At 37.4% G+C, this 15958-nt stretch overlaps 1 long non-coding RNA gene across 1 annotated transcript; it reads left to right on the top strand.

The window, feature by feature from the left end:
• Nucleotides 1-367: 367 nt before the first annotated feature.
• Nucleotides 368-14807, top strand: LOC124172898. Its single transcript, XR_006868317.1, has 4 exons — nt 368-493; nt 1820-1909; nt 5342-5431; nt 14755-14807. It is a non-coding gene; the product is annotated as an uncharacterized LOC124172898 (long non-coding RNA).
• Nucleotides 14808-15958: the final 1151 nt, after the last annotated feature.

Here is a 15958-nt window from a genome sequence, read left to right on the forward strand (position 1 = left end):
AGTTTTATGTACAAGACTTCCCAAATAAGGAAGTAAGACAGAATCTTTTCGGAGAACGAAACAACTAAGAAAAGGATAGATGCCGTTCCCACGCCCTGTTAAGCTGGTGAGGGGAAGGGAGTGGGAGGGAGCGGGTTTGGGGGTTGCTCGTGACCCTGAGTCATACCCACGAGGACTGAGGCACTGAGGTATTGTGAGGGGGACAGTGGAGGGGAGAGGATTTTAGAGAAGGGGGTTTAGGTTTGGAACTTCTATTCCTCTATGGAGGGGAGGGAGGGGAATTCCAATTCACCCGCCATCTCCTGGAATATTTTGGATACTCGTTCTGAATAGCGTCCCGCGCGCCAAAAATTTATCATTTCCTGCTCAGCTTTCGAAGGGTCAACATATACAGAGTCGTTGTCTTCTGAGGATTCATCGCCTTCGTATCGCTGCCATCAACATTATTTAATGTCCCGATATCAGTGCTTGTAGGAGTCTGAATCCCGCCTGAGTAAGTTCATGTAACCATTTTTATGTTACGGTTGTGTTAGAGTGAGGTTAATTTCAGCAGCCATATCATTTCATTTGGTATTTCAATGGTCATGATTCATGTGGTATTCAGTTGTTCGTATTAATGATCGAGCTCAAAATATATATGATTGTTAAGGTGTAGTGCTTATGAGTTTTTTCAATAGTGATTAATTACAAATTTGAGATTGCTTGTTTATGCGTAGAACAATTAGAAATTACGCTTGAGTGGATATAAGGGCCATTCTGAATACTCTGAGCCATGTTCCAAACTAAGGTGATTGTACGAAGATTTGGGTACGTGAAGATGACGTAAGTACTTCTGAAGGAAGTAGTGGACATGAGTAACGAGAGTGTTATTTTCATTTTATTTGCGTGTGCCTGAAATCATGTGTTTCCATGATTAGTGAAGATACCTACGTATTCAGGTCATTGATAGGATGGTTTGTTAGAGGCATGACAATCTTCAGGCTCATTATTATCATGTCTTCATGGCGAGTGTTATTAACCTTCAATAGACATGAATCGATTCTCAGGCTATGTTGTATGTATTGTGATACGGACTTGTCTGATGTATAGTACCTTTTAATTTCTCCAATGTTACGTACGTATCTGGAAGAGTTAGTTATTAGTGAGAGCTAGTAGTAAATGTAACATCGCACTGTACGAATACCTTATTCTAGGCTAATCTGTCAATTTAATACACCTTTATGGTATTTTAGAAAGGAATTACGGTACTTGATAATAAGGAAATGCTTTGAATTGATTCGCTGGTATAGGGCTGTCATTGATTGTAAATTACAGGGTGGATTAAGAATAAGCTATTATCTCTTGCCCACGGCGTAGATAACCCATATTAATTCTTAGACCTGTAACATAGGTACGTCTAGTGTGTGACGTTATAATCCAATCCTTATGGCATTGAATTAGCACTGCAATGACTATTTATGTGCCCTGATGACATTATAGTCTAGATTTTATATTAACTTTCCAATTCGTCTTACCATAGCATGTAAGTCCACTATACATGGCGAAGATGATCATGTGAATGAAATCATTTGACGTCTAAAACGGAATAATTCGTGAATGAATTGTCACAATGACGATCATTTAGTGTATATCAGAACTAATTATTTATTCCACTTTTCTCGGATGATGTCGTGAATTATGGCATGATCATCCACCGTGTGAAGCGGCCTTAGACATAGCTATGATTAGCATTATCATGTGATGAAGAAAGATATTGCCTTTGTGTGTGTTTTTTGATACTCCATTTTATTAATACACGGCGACCTTTTTTCATTTTCAGGATTCTGTCGTGCCGATTGAGCTGCAGTTATCTAGCCATACCTTCCTGCCTGAAGTTAGCTTTCCTGAACAGAATCGCCATAATCTCCAAGTGGGTATCACTATCAATTCCTTATGATTATGGATTTTGTGCTACAGTGTGTGGAACTTTTAATTTGCACTCATTATTGGCCCTGGTTTTTATTTAAGCAGTTAGTCTTTCATGTGTGGTGTCCATTCTGTTTGGTGAAATAAATGTTAGGTAATGATAATGTTGACTCATTAATGTTTTGGTTTGTGGATGGCTTCTATTCTCTCTCTCTCTCATGTCTTAGTTCATTGCATTTACAATGGGAAAAATGCATCCAAAATCTAGATTATTAAAATACCACAATCGTAGCGTGGCTTTATCTTATCACAGTGGGAGGTTGGAAGTCTAATGTCTTGTTGTGAGTGTATTTTTAAGAACCATGGTGCTTGTGACAGTCAGTTGATAAGCTGTGTGGAGAATTTCTCCCATCTATATGTCGGTCATTCAGAAGTATGATGGCCCAGTTGAAGCCCTAGCACAAGTGTCATGTTGATTTTTTTGTGTCCTTCCAGCATAGCTAGTAGTAGTAATTAGTTAGTATTTGAAAGTGGTTCAGTAAACATAGTTGGCCGTTAATAATATTATTATTGTGCAGTTATTTTAAATGATTTTTTATATAATTTTCCTAATATTCAATAGTGTCACTTGGGAAAAAATTGTGCACTACATTCTCAGACCTATGATCGAAGGTTTTAAAGATTAAGTCTGTTATTGTTATTCATTCTATTGTATTACATTAAGGTGGTTTCTCAAGGTGAATTTTAATTCGAAAAGTCATTCGAATAATCTTGTGAATGACCATCATTCACCCTGTATTAGGTAAATTCCTGGTATTTGAATGAAATTTCAGGTGTGTTCCAATAGGGTGGTTTCCTATTGTTTTTTTATTGCCTAAATCGAAATATTATTATTCCTGGAGTACATATTTCATGCTTTTAGATTTTTAAATGACGATATTTATTTTTCTCAATTAAATGAAAAGTGAAAAATCTCAAGCGCGCGAAAATGCGACGCGTAAGTAGGAATGATGGGAAAAAGTCCGTGCGACGCATTTCTGGTTCCCCCTCCCACCTTGTGCAGTGACCTTGATCGAGGCTCTTGAGCGCTGATAGGATGCAGGATGCTAGAGAGTAGCTGAGTACCTTGCTGGCTGGTAGCGCTTGACTTAAAAAAGGTTTATTAATACCTCATCAAACGAAGAAAACTTTCCGACCTTAGCCAGTTTTAATAGGTGATTATTAAGACATGTTTCCCTGAGCTCTGTGCCTCATGCATGCATTGGTAACCTCAGACGATGTATAACTCCTATCCTCTCGTGTAGAAACTAGGTCCCTGTGACGTCACGTGGAGCGGAATCGCATGGGTGCATATCTGGCCTTTTTCAAATGAGGATAAAATTTGACCCTTGCCATTCGTCTAAACCGGTATTTCAAAAACCAAATAATTTGTATATTACAAAAACACTAATGGTGGGTAACGAATCGCAATCAATGCCTTTCGTTTTCTTTGATGAAGGAGACTACCTTATTTGCTTGAAGGATTTCCTTGAATGATATTAGCGGGCGGCGTCCATCTTGCTATTGGCATCCACCTAGCAATTTTAAGATCATGTATAAAAACTTTTGAAGTATAGTAACTCATGCTAATGCTCAAATAATTACTATTAACGTTGAAAGTAAGTGAATTCACTAACATCAATTCTCTAAATAGGGTTATTTGGAAAAAAAACATTCTGAATGTTTAAAGTTAAGATATGTTCTTTTTCGTCTCGTTTGCTTATATATTTTTTAAAAATTTACAATAACTAAACGATATTTAATGATTTGAATGCTTAACTTTGGGCTGAGAGTCCCAATTAAACCCTTCCACTTCGATTAATTTTCTGTAAATTGTGATTCTATCCTCTATTTATTTTTCCTGTGGTTCTTCTTCAAATGGTAGGTAAAAAAGTAATATTTTGAAATTTGTAATCAGCTTAAAACTTTGAAATAAAATGTGATTATTAAACATGGAGAACTTAGCTGTCGCTACTCGAATAAGATAATTTTAATCCTTCGAATTCATCATGTTTCATGAAATATTAATTATTTATATAAATATGAAGGTGAATGTTTTAACATTTGTTAAGCTTTCGACATAATTATATTGTTCCTCTTTATTTGTGTCTTTGTTATAAAAAATTAATTCCATTGTTCACTAGGAAGATTCATTGCATGTATTTTATCATCTGTTGTACTAACTGTGGTTGAATATGCAATTGCAATATGAATGTGTAATTTATACTCCACTGGTGACGGGTTCCTCTTGCTGATCTAAAACATTAGCTGCAATACCTCGAACTTTGAAAACTCGCAATATAGGCAGTCAAAGTACATTGTAGGAATACACGACACCATTCTAGCCCAGAATGTACGTACGATGTTGAAATCCTTGGTTTTCGAAGATTGACGTATTTTATACGCCACCACGCCCGGTCCATGGTCATCAAATTTTATTTCAACCTATTTGTTAATGGAAATTATATTTTGGAATGGTCCTTTTAGCACATAGGTACTGTGTAAGTAAACTCCCTTTGGAGTAAAGTGAATTACAAGTGTTCGAGAAATGTGGCATTTTATAATCGTTTTGTGTTCTTATTAATTATGTCTGCATGCATGTTGTTGATCGCCGCAAACTTTTAATGGCATGTGCTCTCGTTAGAGTGGTTTTCGTTTTTAATGTTGAAGTTGATTAGTATAAGCAAAGAAAAATAAACATTTTGGCACACACCAACCCTTGCTAGTGTAGTCGTCGTATCTCCGTGTTTGAAATGACACTGCTCAATTACCTAAACGCCATTATGATGATTAAAAAAATAGTCTCCTCTCTATGCTTGTAGCAATTAAAACTAGAGAAAAAGACTTTTGATCACAATGAAGACAACAAAATATACAGCCTTCACCTAGCCTCGAACCCTGGTCCCCCGGGTGATAGCCATAAACGCTAACCACTACCCCACCCGATCCGCCTGGCAAGTGATGCGATATCATGGAACTATACGCGGCTTGCGAAAAGTACCGCATGAAAATTAATTAATTACAGCCAAACTAAGGCCCATTCAATGGAACCACTACTAGTTCAGGGATGTGTTCACCATTCCGAAGGCCATGAAAAATACGGCATTGAAAAAGGCGGAGCAAGTTTCGTGGTCTCCCCTTGTGAGATGAAATTCATTACTTTATAATCCAAATGGTTTTGCTGTGAATTATATCTGCAATGACTATTTGTCTGCCCTGATGACATTGTTGTCTAGATTTCATCTTAAATTTCCATTTTTTCTCATCATAGGATGACAACATATTACACAGTTGTAGCTGTGTATTCTGTTTTGTACAAAGAGGAAAGATACTGCCAATGTGTTTGTTTTGTGATACTCGGTTGTATTAATACATGGTGTGTTTCTTTCCTTTTCAGGATTCTATAGTGTTGGTTGGGCTGTGGTTATCTAGCCATCCCAGTCTGCTTTGACTTAGCTTCCCCGGACTGAACCTCCACCATCTCCAAGTGAGTATCATAATCAATTTATTATGAATATGGTGTTTGTGTTGCAGAGTATGGCCCTGGTTAATTGCAGTCATTGTTTTGTTTTGGTTTTTATTTGAAAATTAAGTCTTAGCTTCGTGTTTGCTTTAATTATTGGCAATGTAAATGCTAGAGTGTATTGATGTTGCCTGATGAATGTTTTGGTTTGAGAATGGCTTCTGTTCTCTCTCTTTGCCAAGTTCATTGACTTAATAATGGAAAAAAATGCATCGTACAGTTTTTATATGTCACGATTAGGTATATTATAGCTTTTCTTTACCATAGAGTGGTCTGAAGTCTATTTCAAAGTTGCCATTTTTTCACAATGATAATGGGGCTTGCGACAGGCAGTTGAGTAGCTGACAAGGATACTCTTCGTAAGTGAAGTCAAGAAAGAAGAGGAAACCTTTTTTATTTGAAAGTAGACTATTAGATAGGAATACTGTTGAAGGGTTAGTTTAAGGGTTTTGACCATATATGCCTGGGTTTGAGAGAAAAAAGCATTTAAAAAATGAAAAATGTGGTTACGTTGAATTTGAATAAAAAATTTTGATTTCAAGGTCGATTTAGCCAAGTGGTAGTGATCGCTTTTTTGCTTTGAAAGACCAGAGTTTGAGACTCTGCGGCAGTAATGTTTTTCTAGTCTGCCACTTTCTCCATTTTTTGTAATGTCTCATAATCAGATGTTTTACATTTTTGTAAATAAATTAACATTCATGCCACTTGTTAACCCTTGCCTCGAATTGCTGACTCTGTTACCAAGATTTATTCTAGCGGGAGTGATAACATTGTGTAGCTGGCATTAAAGTATAGTGAACTCATTTCCAAAGCAAATATCTTAAACATACAACCCGTCTGAGAAAAGTTTCTCCGGTTCCTCCTGAGGGAAGATTTTTACCCATGCTCTACCTATATGATCAAGTTTGATCACTCTGAGTGCTAAACGTTGCTATTGCTCTTCTAACATTTGTTTCTGTCCAGTAGTCTATTTAACTTGGCAATTGATAGGAAATGCCTTTTTAACTTTATTTATGTTGCTTAATAACTTTTGCCCCATGTATTTTGTTGCCAAGGTCCTATTCAAGTGGATTCGATAGACCGGAGATATTGAGTTCCAACTTAAAAGGCTAAGATTTTCTGTGTAATAGGATTTTGGAAAGGACAAAAGAAGTGTTGTTCTCAATGGTTGAATAGTTGAAGAGCTAGATGAATAGATTGAAGTTCTTGTAGCATGTTATAGCTAGGACAGGAGGTTGGAATTCTGTCGTTATGCTTTGTTGGAATTTTTAGTTACCAAAAAGCCATTTTTGGCTACACTGCAAACCATTATGCCCTATTCCAACCAATGGGCGAAGTATGCTTTCCTCCCTCAAACTTACTCTTCTCTCTTTTTGAGAGTCATTCTTTCCTCACATGTATTTATGTGCCTAGAGCTTTCAAACAAGCTGTAAACGCTAGGGAATGAATTGTCGATACATGTGAACTTTCAGTTACCCATACTATGCTACTTGGCCAACTCAAAATGGTTCATAGCCCGCACTGGTTGACGTCTATGTCCATTTGTTGGTCCTGTTTTTAGTTTTGCTCATCAGCTAGTCTCTTTCCTTTTCTTTTCCATGGCCTCTTCAGACTACCACTTTCCTCCACTCTTTGCTTTTTCCTGCAGCAATATTATTTGGTTTTCTTATCCTTTAATCAGACCTTATGCCCGTGAGAAATTGTTGTGGCATTAAAAAGACCATTAATTGGAGTAAATACCTCCATAATATAATGCACAAAAGTATAAAATTGAATAATACTGAAAAAGGCTCTGCCGTCTACAATTTTCCAATCTTCATACATTATTTGGCCCCTTTATATCATTCAAGGAATTTGAATGAGAATTGTCATAAAAAACGAAAAGCACAAAATTGAAAAGCAACATGGTCATTATATAAAACTGCTACCTGAGCAATAGCATTTGTGTTTCCTTAAGTCTTTAGGGAAACCTATTTCCCTCCAGGTTCTAAAAATAATTCTATTCTCTACTAACTGTGAGGCATACCGTGCGTATAATAGGGAAATTGCATACTTTTTATAAACAGTATGCTGATATACTACAGTAAACACTTAGTACTGCAATATACTTTTTTCCGCTTAAAATTCAGTTTATACCCTAGAAAAGGACTCCCAAAAGTCGCCCGAGTTTCGCGGGCTAAAAAATACCGCCCCCACTAATCTTTGGCTGTGACGTCATAGTTCAGTACGAGTCCAAGATCCAAGCCCAGTAACTGCAGGTTTGGAAGAGCCACGTTGCGTTTAAAGGAGAACATGGGTGAATTAAGGAAAAATTACAAGTGGTGCATTGTTCCTCTGTGCAATAACACCCCAGAAAAAATTTTAGTCTGCATTCCAACGGAGGAAATTAGAAGAAAAGCCTCGATGCATGCCGTCTGTCGGGATGAGCGTTACGGAAAAATAAGAGTATAATAAACGGAATGATAAACCCATGCGCTATGTGAGCGAAGATAACTTAAATATAAATAATATTTCCATATTTCATCGACTGAATAACTTGAAACTGAGATTTTTCGATGATTCGGGCGCCGTAGAATAAAAACTCAACTTCCGAACAAAAATCGAGATAGGTGTCTCTCGATGGCTACGATCGTTACGATGGACTCAAATTATTAAGGCACTTGTTCAATTTCAGTTACGGAAGGACATAGAAAATTCCATGATGTTTAAAATCAAGGGAGGAAATATGAAAATATAGAGCAACGTTGATCCTCATGCATTCGAGTGCCAGCCAAGAAGACAGCGTTTTCTTCTACTATCGGCGTCAAATGATGTGCCGCTGTACTTTGCAAATTTATATCCTGGCTTCACTGCATGGTATAATATTGAACTATTCGTCATTTTAAAGGAAATTTTATCCTAAATTCTGATTTATTTTATTACAAAAAATTTCAAAAATGTAGACACGGCCAGTGCAATAAATGACTCCGCGCACCGAAAAATTAGCCGTTTTGTCAACTTCATGAACTTCGCAACTCAACCTTGGGTAAACTACTACGTCTACAGCATTCATCTTCCACATTAATTTACACTCATTAGTGCGGATTAATAAAATGACTTTTGGGTATTTTTATTACTTATATTTTGTTATAAATTAATGAAAATATTTAAACATTATCTTGTCCCATAGTTAATCCCGAAAGATAAAGGAAGTTGTAGATGGAAAAAGAATGGAATCCAGAGGTGGTCACAAAAAATTAATCGCAGCATTCTTTGATTTTATTCTACGCCATTGCTTGTTTTTCAGAAAAAGTTGAGTCACAAGAGGAATGTTCCGCGGCCCTTGAATTGGAAACTGTGGAGATAGAGGAAGACGTGTGGATCAGCAATTTCCATTTAGATGGTTGTCAGGATAAACCAAGGATCCATTTAAAGGTTGTCAGGCCATCGTATAAAGATAAGATCCTGATGTGCACCACAGGGGAAATGGGGTGTTTGAGGGAAAGTCAAACCTAAAGTTGCCCAAAGAATGTGCAGTTCTATGTTGCTCTTACTCCAGTTAAAACCAAATAGAAATTGGATTGGGATGATATTTTCACCACGGGTTCCAGTGATAGTGAGAGTGCAGGTGATCACGGTCATCGTCGAAGGTCATCCCTCTAGGATTTCCAATACGGAATTTTTAAGTGACAACCGATCGCAATGACGATGAGCTCGCCTTTAGAGAAGGTTTCAGATATATCATGAGAAAAGCTCCCAAAATGTATTCAAGACTCTGTTTGGAAAACATGCACATTTTAATGCTAATTTACGAAGTATTTCATTTCAAAAGTAACTTATTAACACCCGAAGACGTTGTGTTTATTATATTGATCGAAGGGCGGTTGACCGATTCTTTCTGCAGAATAGGAAGTGGCTTCAGGGTTTTTAGTCACAAGATGGTAGATTGTGTTGGAAGTTCGTCTATATTATCGCTACTTAATTGAAACATTAATAGTCTGGCTTCCTCAGAGCTTCCTGTTGCCCTCAAGGCAAGGTATTTTTAAGTTGAAAGTATCATCGACAGCTTCGAGGTGGAAATAAGTTCACCATAAAACTCTACCGGACTGCCAAAAGAATACACATTTCACATGAGTGTACGCTTTCGCCAATATTATACGCAAGTCTCACTTTGTTATGAACTATAAAACATTACAGATGCACATCAGCTACCTTTCCATTTCTCGGCATCGACTTTCCGAGCCGACGAAGTCTACAGTTTCACTAAAATACCCTAGTTATCATGATGGAATCAGTAACAGGAAGCTTGCTAGGATCAGCCTAAGAATAACCGTATTACTTCATCTTTACGCAATCTATCGCTTTCAATGGAGGAGAAATAGATCAAATAATAGCCCTGAAGTCACAATGAACAACTCCGATACGTCTGCACTTCAATATATGAATCATAACCACGCCGTTGCATTTATTCAAGTACGCAACCTAAACTACGGCCGTGCCGCCGTGCCTCGTACTGAACTATGACGTCATTTTTCTACCAGCCAATCATCGGGCGTTTTCGCTTCTCACTTGAATTTGAAAATTCTCGTGATCTTTGATGCATTAAATATCGCAAACCACGTCATAAAATAATAAAAAAACTTTCACCTAGGTATGCAAACATATTTTTAAATAATTTTGGGGCTATTGATTATATCTGAAATATATGCAAGTTCCCTATTGTATGCTAGTGAGGACAATGCATAATGCGCGGTTGTATGGATTTGTATTCTATCCTCACATGAGGAAATCTCTCTTTTCTCTTGAAGGAGGAAGATGGAGTTCTGGATTCGTGAAATAAACAGCCTTACTTGCGTGTAAAAATATGCATCGCACGGTAGCATATGGATGTGCACTTTGGTGTTATAACTTTTTTGCTGCTTATCGGTTCTCATTCCTCATCGATTAATAGTTCATCATAAATAAAACCTTTTGTTTGTCCCCTAGGAATCAATATGCAATAAAAATGTATTGTTGCAAATGTATGGCTTGAGAACATATTTTATAAAACTTGAATTAAAACCTTCTCATAAGTTACCCAGATTTAGAATACACTATAGAAACATTTTAAAATTCACTCTACAGTTTCTTCACACACTAATGGACTAAAGTCACCTCCAGGTTCTGGCATAGACAATAAAAACTTAAGGAAGCAGTTTTCCTGAGGCCGAAATGGCATAGTGCGCTGTATGTGATTGATTTACTTTGGTCACTCTCCCAAGAGCCTCCCGAACAATTTTCTCCTTTCTGGAGAGCGTTCCTTTTTTATCGCCCTCTACGGACACCCGGTCTGATCAAATTTAATTATGAAATCCCTATTACAGTTGGAGACACGGCTTTTTGTTGGCTCCTGGAAGGTCATTGCTTATTGAAATATTTCTTCAGCTGGCACTTGCTTGTTCAGTGACACGTATGTTGTTATTTATAATTGCACGATTAGGTATCTCCTCTTGAAATTTGCAACCCATGTAGCACTGGCAGTGAATTCAAATCCTGGAGATGTGTGCTGAAATTACGCTGAAATAGCCTATTCTTGTAAAGTCCAGGTCATCACCCAGTTCACTCTTGTTCCTGGCTTCCACAAAGTGATAGTATACCCCTCTGCCAATCACTCCAAGCTTGTAGAGTTTTTTTCCCCCTGATTTTATATTTTTCTCCCGTATGGAACCTGGGAAACTCTGGGAATACAGTATGTTTAAAATCATTTGCTTTGGAAATGAGTTTCCTTCACTTCGATGACAGCACCACAGTTTCATCCCTCCTGCTTGGATGAATCTTGGCAATAGGAAGAAAATTTCAAAGCAAGGGTAAGTCAGTGACATAAATGTTGATTTAGTTAAATAAATGTAAAACATCCGAAAACAAGAAATCTGAAGAATATGGAAGAAATTTAATAGAATGTAGAAAATGGAAGACTGGAAGAAATTTATTCCGGGTCTAGAACCCTGGTCTTTCAAAAACAAAAATGCGGTTATGTTACCACTAGGCCAAATCAATTATGAAACAATAGGCAAAAGTTTTTAATTAAATTCCATGTGAGTGTATTTTTAAATTATTAAATGGTTTTTTCTCTCAAACCCAGGCGTATGTGGACAAAACCCTACAGTATTCCTATCAAGGTCTCTACTTTCAAGGTGTCTGGCTGGGGCCTTTGAATATTTAGTGAATCCCTTGCGTGGAAAGAGTTTTGAAGCCATTCTTCATCTTTAAACCTAGGAAAATTCTATGAAAAATAACAATTTTTTAAGACAGAGTTCAGAATTTCTCAGCTTATAAAATTTAGTAATGTTCATGGGCTGTTTTTTTTCTCAACCTATGTACACAAGGCAAAGTGATTGATTAGAAATTGCTCCATTGCTAAACATTGGGCACACATGTTGTGTCCTTTGGACTGATTTGCCTCGGTGGTTGAGGATCTGGTAGTACCTGTAGACACGATTTACTATGCATTCTTCATAGGATGTTGCCGCCAATGATTTTTAATGGATTTTTACCTTGCCATGGAACTCATCGCCATTTTAAAAATGCTTCTCTCCACTACACGTCTTCACCTCAGCGTAAAGATGAAGTGGCGAATAGATGGAGGTAATGGGATCACCAATTGAGCATGACAGACGGAATCTTTTAAAAGGTGCTATTGTCCATTTCAACATATTTCAAGGTTACACAGTTTGGTAGTCCCATGGTTAAGTAAAATAACATAATATAAGTATTGGTGCTTGGGTGCCGACTAACAAAAAATATTGGGGGTACCCAAACCGAGTTCCCAAACTCCATGAAATTTTATAAGTAGTGAGTGTTATGTTTTTGAGCATTTTAAAAGAGTCATATGATCAACATTAGAGCCCTGATATCTCGAATCTTGACATCTGGACACTCAAGGGAAAATCGACAAGCCTGACACATTTTTTCTCACACCCATAATGAATTATTGAGGGGGATTGGGCCCCCTCAGGCCCCATGGAGTTGTCGCCAATGTAATGGTGTTTACAGGGAAGACAATTGATAGCTAAGGTAATTTGCATTTCTAAGAGGAGAGAAGGTGGTGAGGAGGAAGACCTGGCATAAACATACATTCCATGAATAGCACCCAGTGGAATAAGACTGCGTTTCATTTGATGAAAGAAATATTACACTTGAGTTGCCCCCCAGAAAGAAACCTAGCAAAGATTGATAGTGTTAGAGGTATATTTCCACCGCTGCCGGTGTCGCCATCAAGTTGTTACTCAAGAACATTTAAGCCGTGTCCCAATTGGCCATTTGGCTATGCCAATTCCAGGATTTAGCCATGACGCCATCTTGGAAGGATGTCCCAACTCGTTAGCCAGCATAAGGGAGGGAATTTAGGCAGCTAACGCGGCCGCCAGATTTAGGCATCGAGGAGTGCATCCTTCGCCCCACTTTTCCCATGATTCAAAGCGTGCAGAGCGTCTTCAGGAAGAAATCAGAGAAAGGGCATCATGGCTGTCAACAAGGGATAGTACTTGTTTGCAAGTAGTGTTGATGTTTTGAGACTTGTTCGAATAATTATTAATTATTATTTTGTTCATAATAATGAAATTGCATAAATAGAAGTGTAAGAATTACGGGGAAATTAGTTAAAGAAAAGGCGGCATTAATTCTAATGCTAATTAATGTTTAAATGCTTCTTATATATGTATATTTTATTTTATAACTTTTTATACCCATCATATGTTATCTTTTGCTAACCTTTACTTTTTTAAATAATGGTTATTGATGTTTACATGCTTCTAATATATACTTAATTAAGTAACACTATGTCTAAATTCTTATTTATGTAACACTTTTTTGTACATTAGGTTAACACCCGTAAGAATAAACAATTATTATTATATGCTATTGGACAAAGTCCCGAAATTGGAATCGGAATAAGTGATAAAAATTTAAATCTATAGTGTTTACAAGATGATACCGAATCCTGATTTATGTACGTAAACCATACTTTTAATAGATTTTGAAAATAATTTCCAAGTCTGACAGTAACTATTTGAATAGACTAAATAGACCTGTTCTTAATAATACAAAACTAGAAATGAAATTGCCAAAATATAAGAAATTCGAAAAAGTACTTTGTTGAGAGACGATTGAAATATTACAAACCAATTGAAAGGAAATACGCTAATATTTCGCCACAAACTTAGCTAAAACCTCTTTAACAAAACCATACGGAACTTAAAATACGAATTTGAAAGTATACCCCTACTGTACTATTACATAAAGGTTGTCTAAGATACTAAAATTATGATTAAATACTCTTCTCCGACATCTAATACTCAAAATCACTTGACACATCACATTTTAACAATTTAGGGTGGGTTTTGTTCATCATTTGTTCAAATAATTCCGAATATCTCTTGTTTTGCATTGGTCTAGTGCCCAGTAGATGGCATCACCTGCATAAGGATGTCCCAATTCATGCTCCCTTGTGGTTGGCTGCCCAGAATCTGGCTGGCTATATACATGATGCCTAATGGCTAACGAGTTGGGACACGGCTTTACTCCATTGAAAAAAATATGGTGGCACCTTTCCACAAAATTGCGACTACAACGTGTTTCAGCTCACAGAGCCATAGTTTGGTACAAGTGTTGTGTATTAAATATTGTGGAAATGTGCTGAAATTTAAAGATTTTGGACTTCCACCATGTAGCACCTGCATCCACTTGCACTTTTTCACCATATTTTAAAACACCCAACGGTTTTCGGCTCGTGAAGCCGTCATCTGGTATGAGACTTGTATATTTAATATAGTGCAAAAGTGCTACCATCTTTTATTTAAATATGTTGAACTTTGACCATATATCGCCTGCATCTGTTGAATTTATTCTACTGTTCTAATTTCTTTTTTTTTTCTAGTTAAATCGTCCTATTTTCCAATAGCATCATGTCAGATCATACATTTTGTGTATATTCTCTGTTTTCATTCTAACGTCACTTTGCTCATTATTCTAGGTTCCGTAATTAACGATTGGTACTCCCTCTTGTTTGAACTTAGAAAACTGTCCACAACATCTTTTAGCATAGGTATATCTATTTTGGTCTCCAGTGGATTTGTTATTTCCTCCAAGAAACGGTTGTTGTGCGTGATTGCATTTAAAAAATGCCACTCTAGAGCATTTTCCTTTTTATTCTGGGTTGCATACTAAGCAAGATATTTTCTGTAGTCAAGCTTATGCTAGTTGTTATGTTCCTATACTGCTATTGATAACTATTATGATAATAATTTGATATTCATTCTGTTTCTTTGCAGTCAAAATTTCATCCTTTCATACCAACGCTGAGATCGTCTGTTACTCCTTGCTGAACATTTCCACCTCACTTGGTTCCCACTGCCATCTTCCTTCATACTAATGCCAACATACTTTGGCAACTTCCTGTATTCTGAATCTAACATTTATTTAGTAGTTATTTCATAGTTTTGCAATTATGGTGAGCAACATTTCTGCTAGTGGTGCAGAGAAATATGTCGAAGAGAGGCTCATTGTCGGTTTGTTCACTGGTTCTTTGCTCCAGCATAAAGACCTACTGGGCATGTTGGAAGATGTAGATGTTCGTTATCCATGGCAAAGAACACTTTTGCATCTTGGAGTGGGACTTGGTAAAGCTGATTGGGTCGAGGAGTTGCTTGCAAGAGGGGCTGACATGGAAATTAGAGATGACAGTCAACAGAATGTGTTATCTTCGGCTGAGGAGATGGTGCGGCAGTTCCCTGATGATGTAGAACGCTCTAAAATTCTTAAGTTGGTGACGTTGGTTCAAAGGAGGGACCAAGTTATTTTGCGTCGTCTGGAAGCATCTTCGAGTAGGAGCACTGATCATGCAACACCCGTGGCTAGCCCAGAATGTGATATTGCATCTCTTAAGTCCTCTGTGGACTCATTGAGGGAAGAGATGAAATCTCTAGTGCGACAGCTGAGCTCATCGTTGGAGGAACTCAAGGCACAGGTGTGTGGACGTGACACACTGTTGCGTTGTCTGGAAGAGGCCGTGACGTCAACAGCGGAGGAGGTGACGTCTATCAAGTGTGGTCTTATTGGGGAGGCATCTTTAAGTCAACCTACATCCGATCCGGCCAGAGTAAGGCAGGAGTGCGTGGAAAGCATGATGCATAGGACAAGGATAGTGCATGGAAATGGAGTTGATGAAATGCGTAAGATATATGAGAGACTGTATGATGGAGATGAATGCACTGCATGTATTATTAAGTTTTTAAGTGGGGATGATCGGGTGAAAGTGATGGTGGACTTTGAATCTGATCGCATTGGAAGGATGAAGGAGACGGTTGTGGAATTGGATGGGACTCAGTCGAATGGGAGTAAATGGATTTCATTTTGTGATTTGGAGAGTGAGACTGTATATTTGGGTGCAAAGGAATGTTCTGGTGATAGGGAGACAGTTGTTTGTTTTATGTTAGCTTGGGACCTCTCACAATTATCTCTGAAATTAGTTTATGA

Source organism: Ischnura elegans (assembly GCF_921293095.1).
Source record: "Ischnura elegans chromosome 13 unlocalized genomic scaffold, ioIscEleg1.1 SUPER_13_unloc_3, whole genome shotgun sequence".
Taxonomy (NCBI): domain Eukaryota; kingdom Metazoa; phylum Arthropoda; class Insecta; order Odonata; family Coenagrionidae; genus Ischnura; species Ischnura elegans.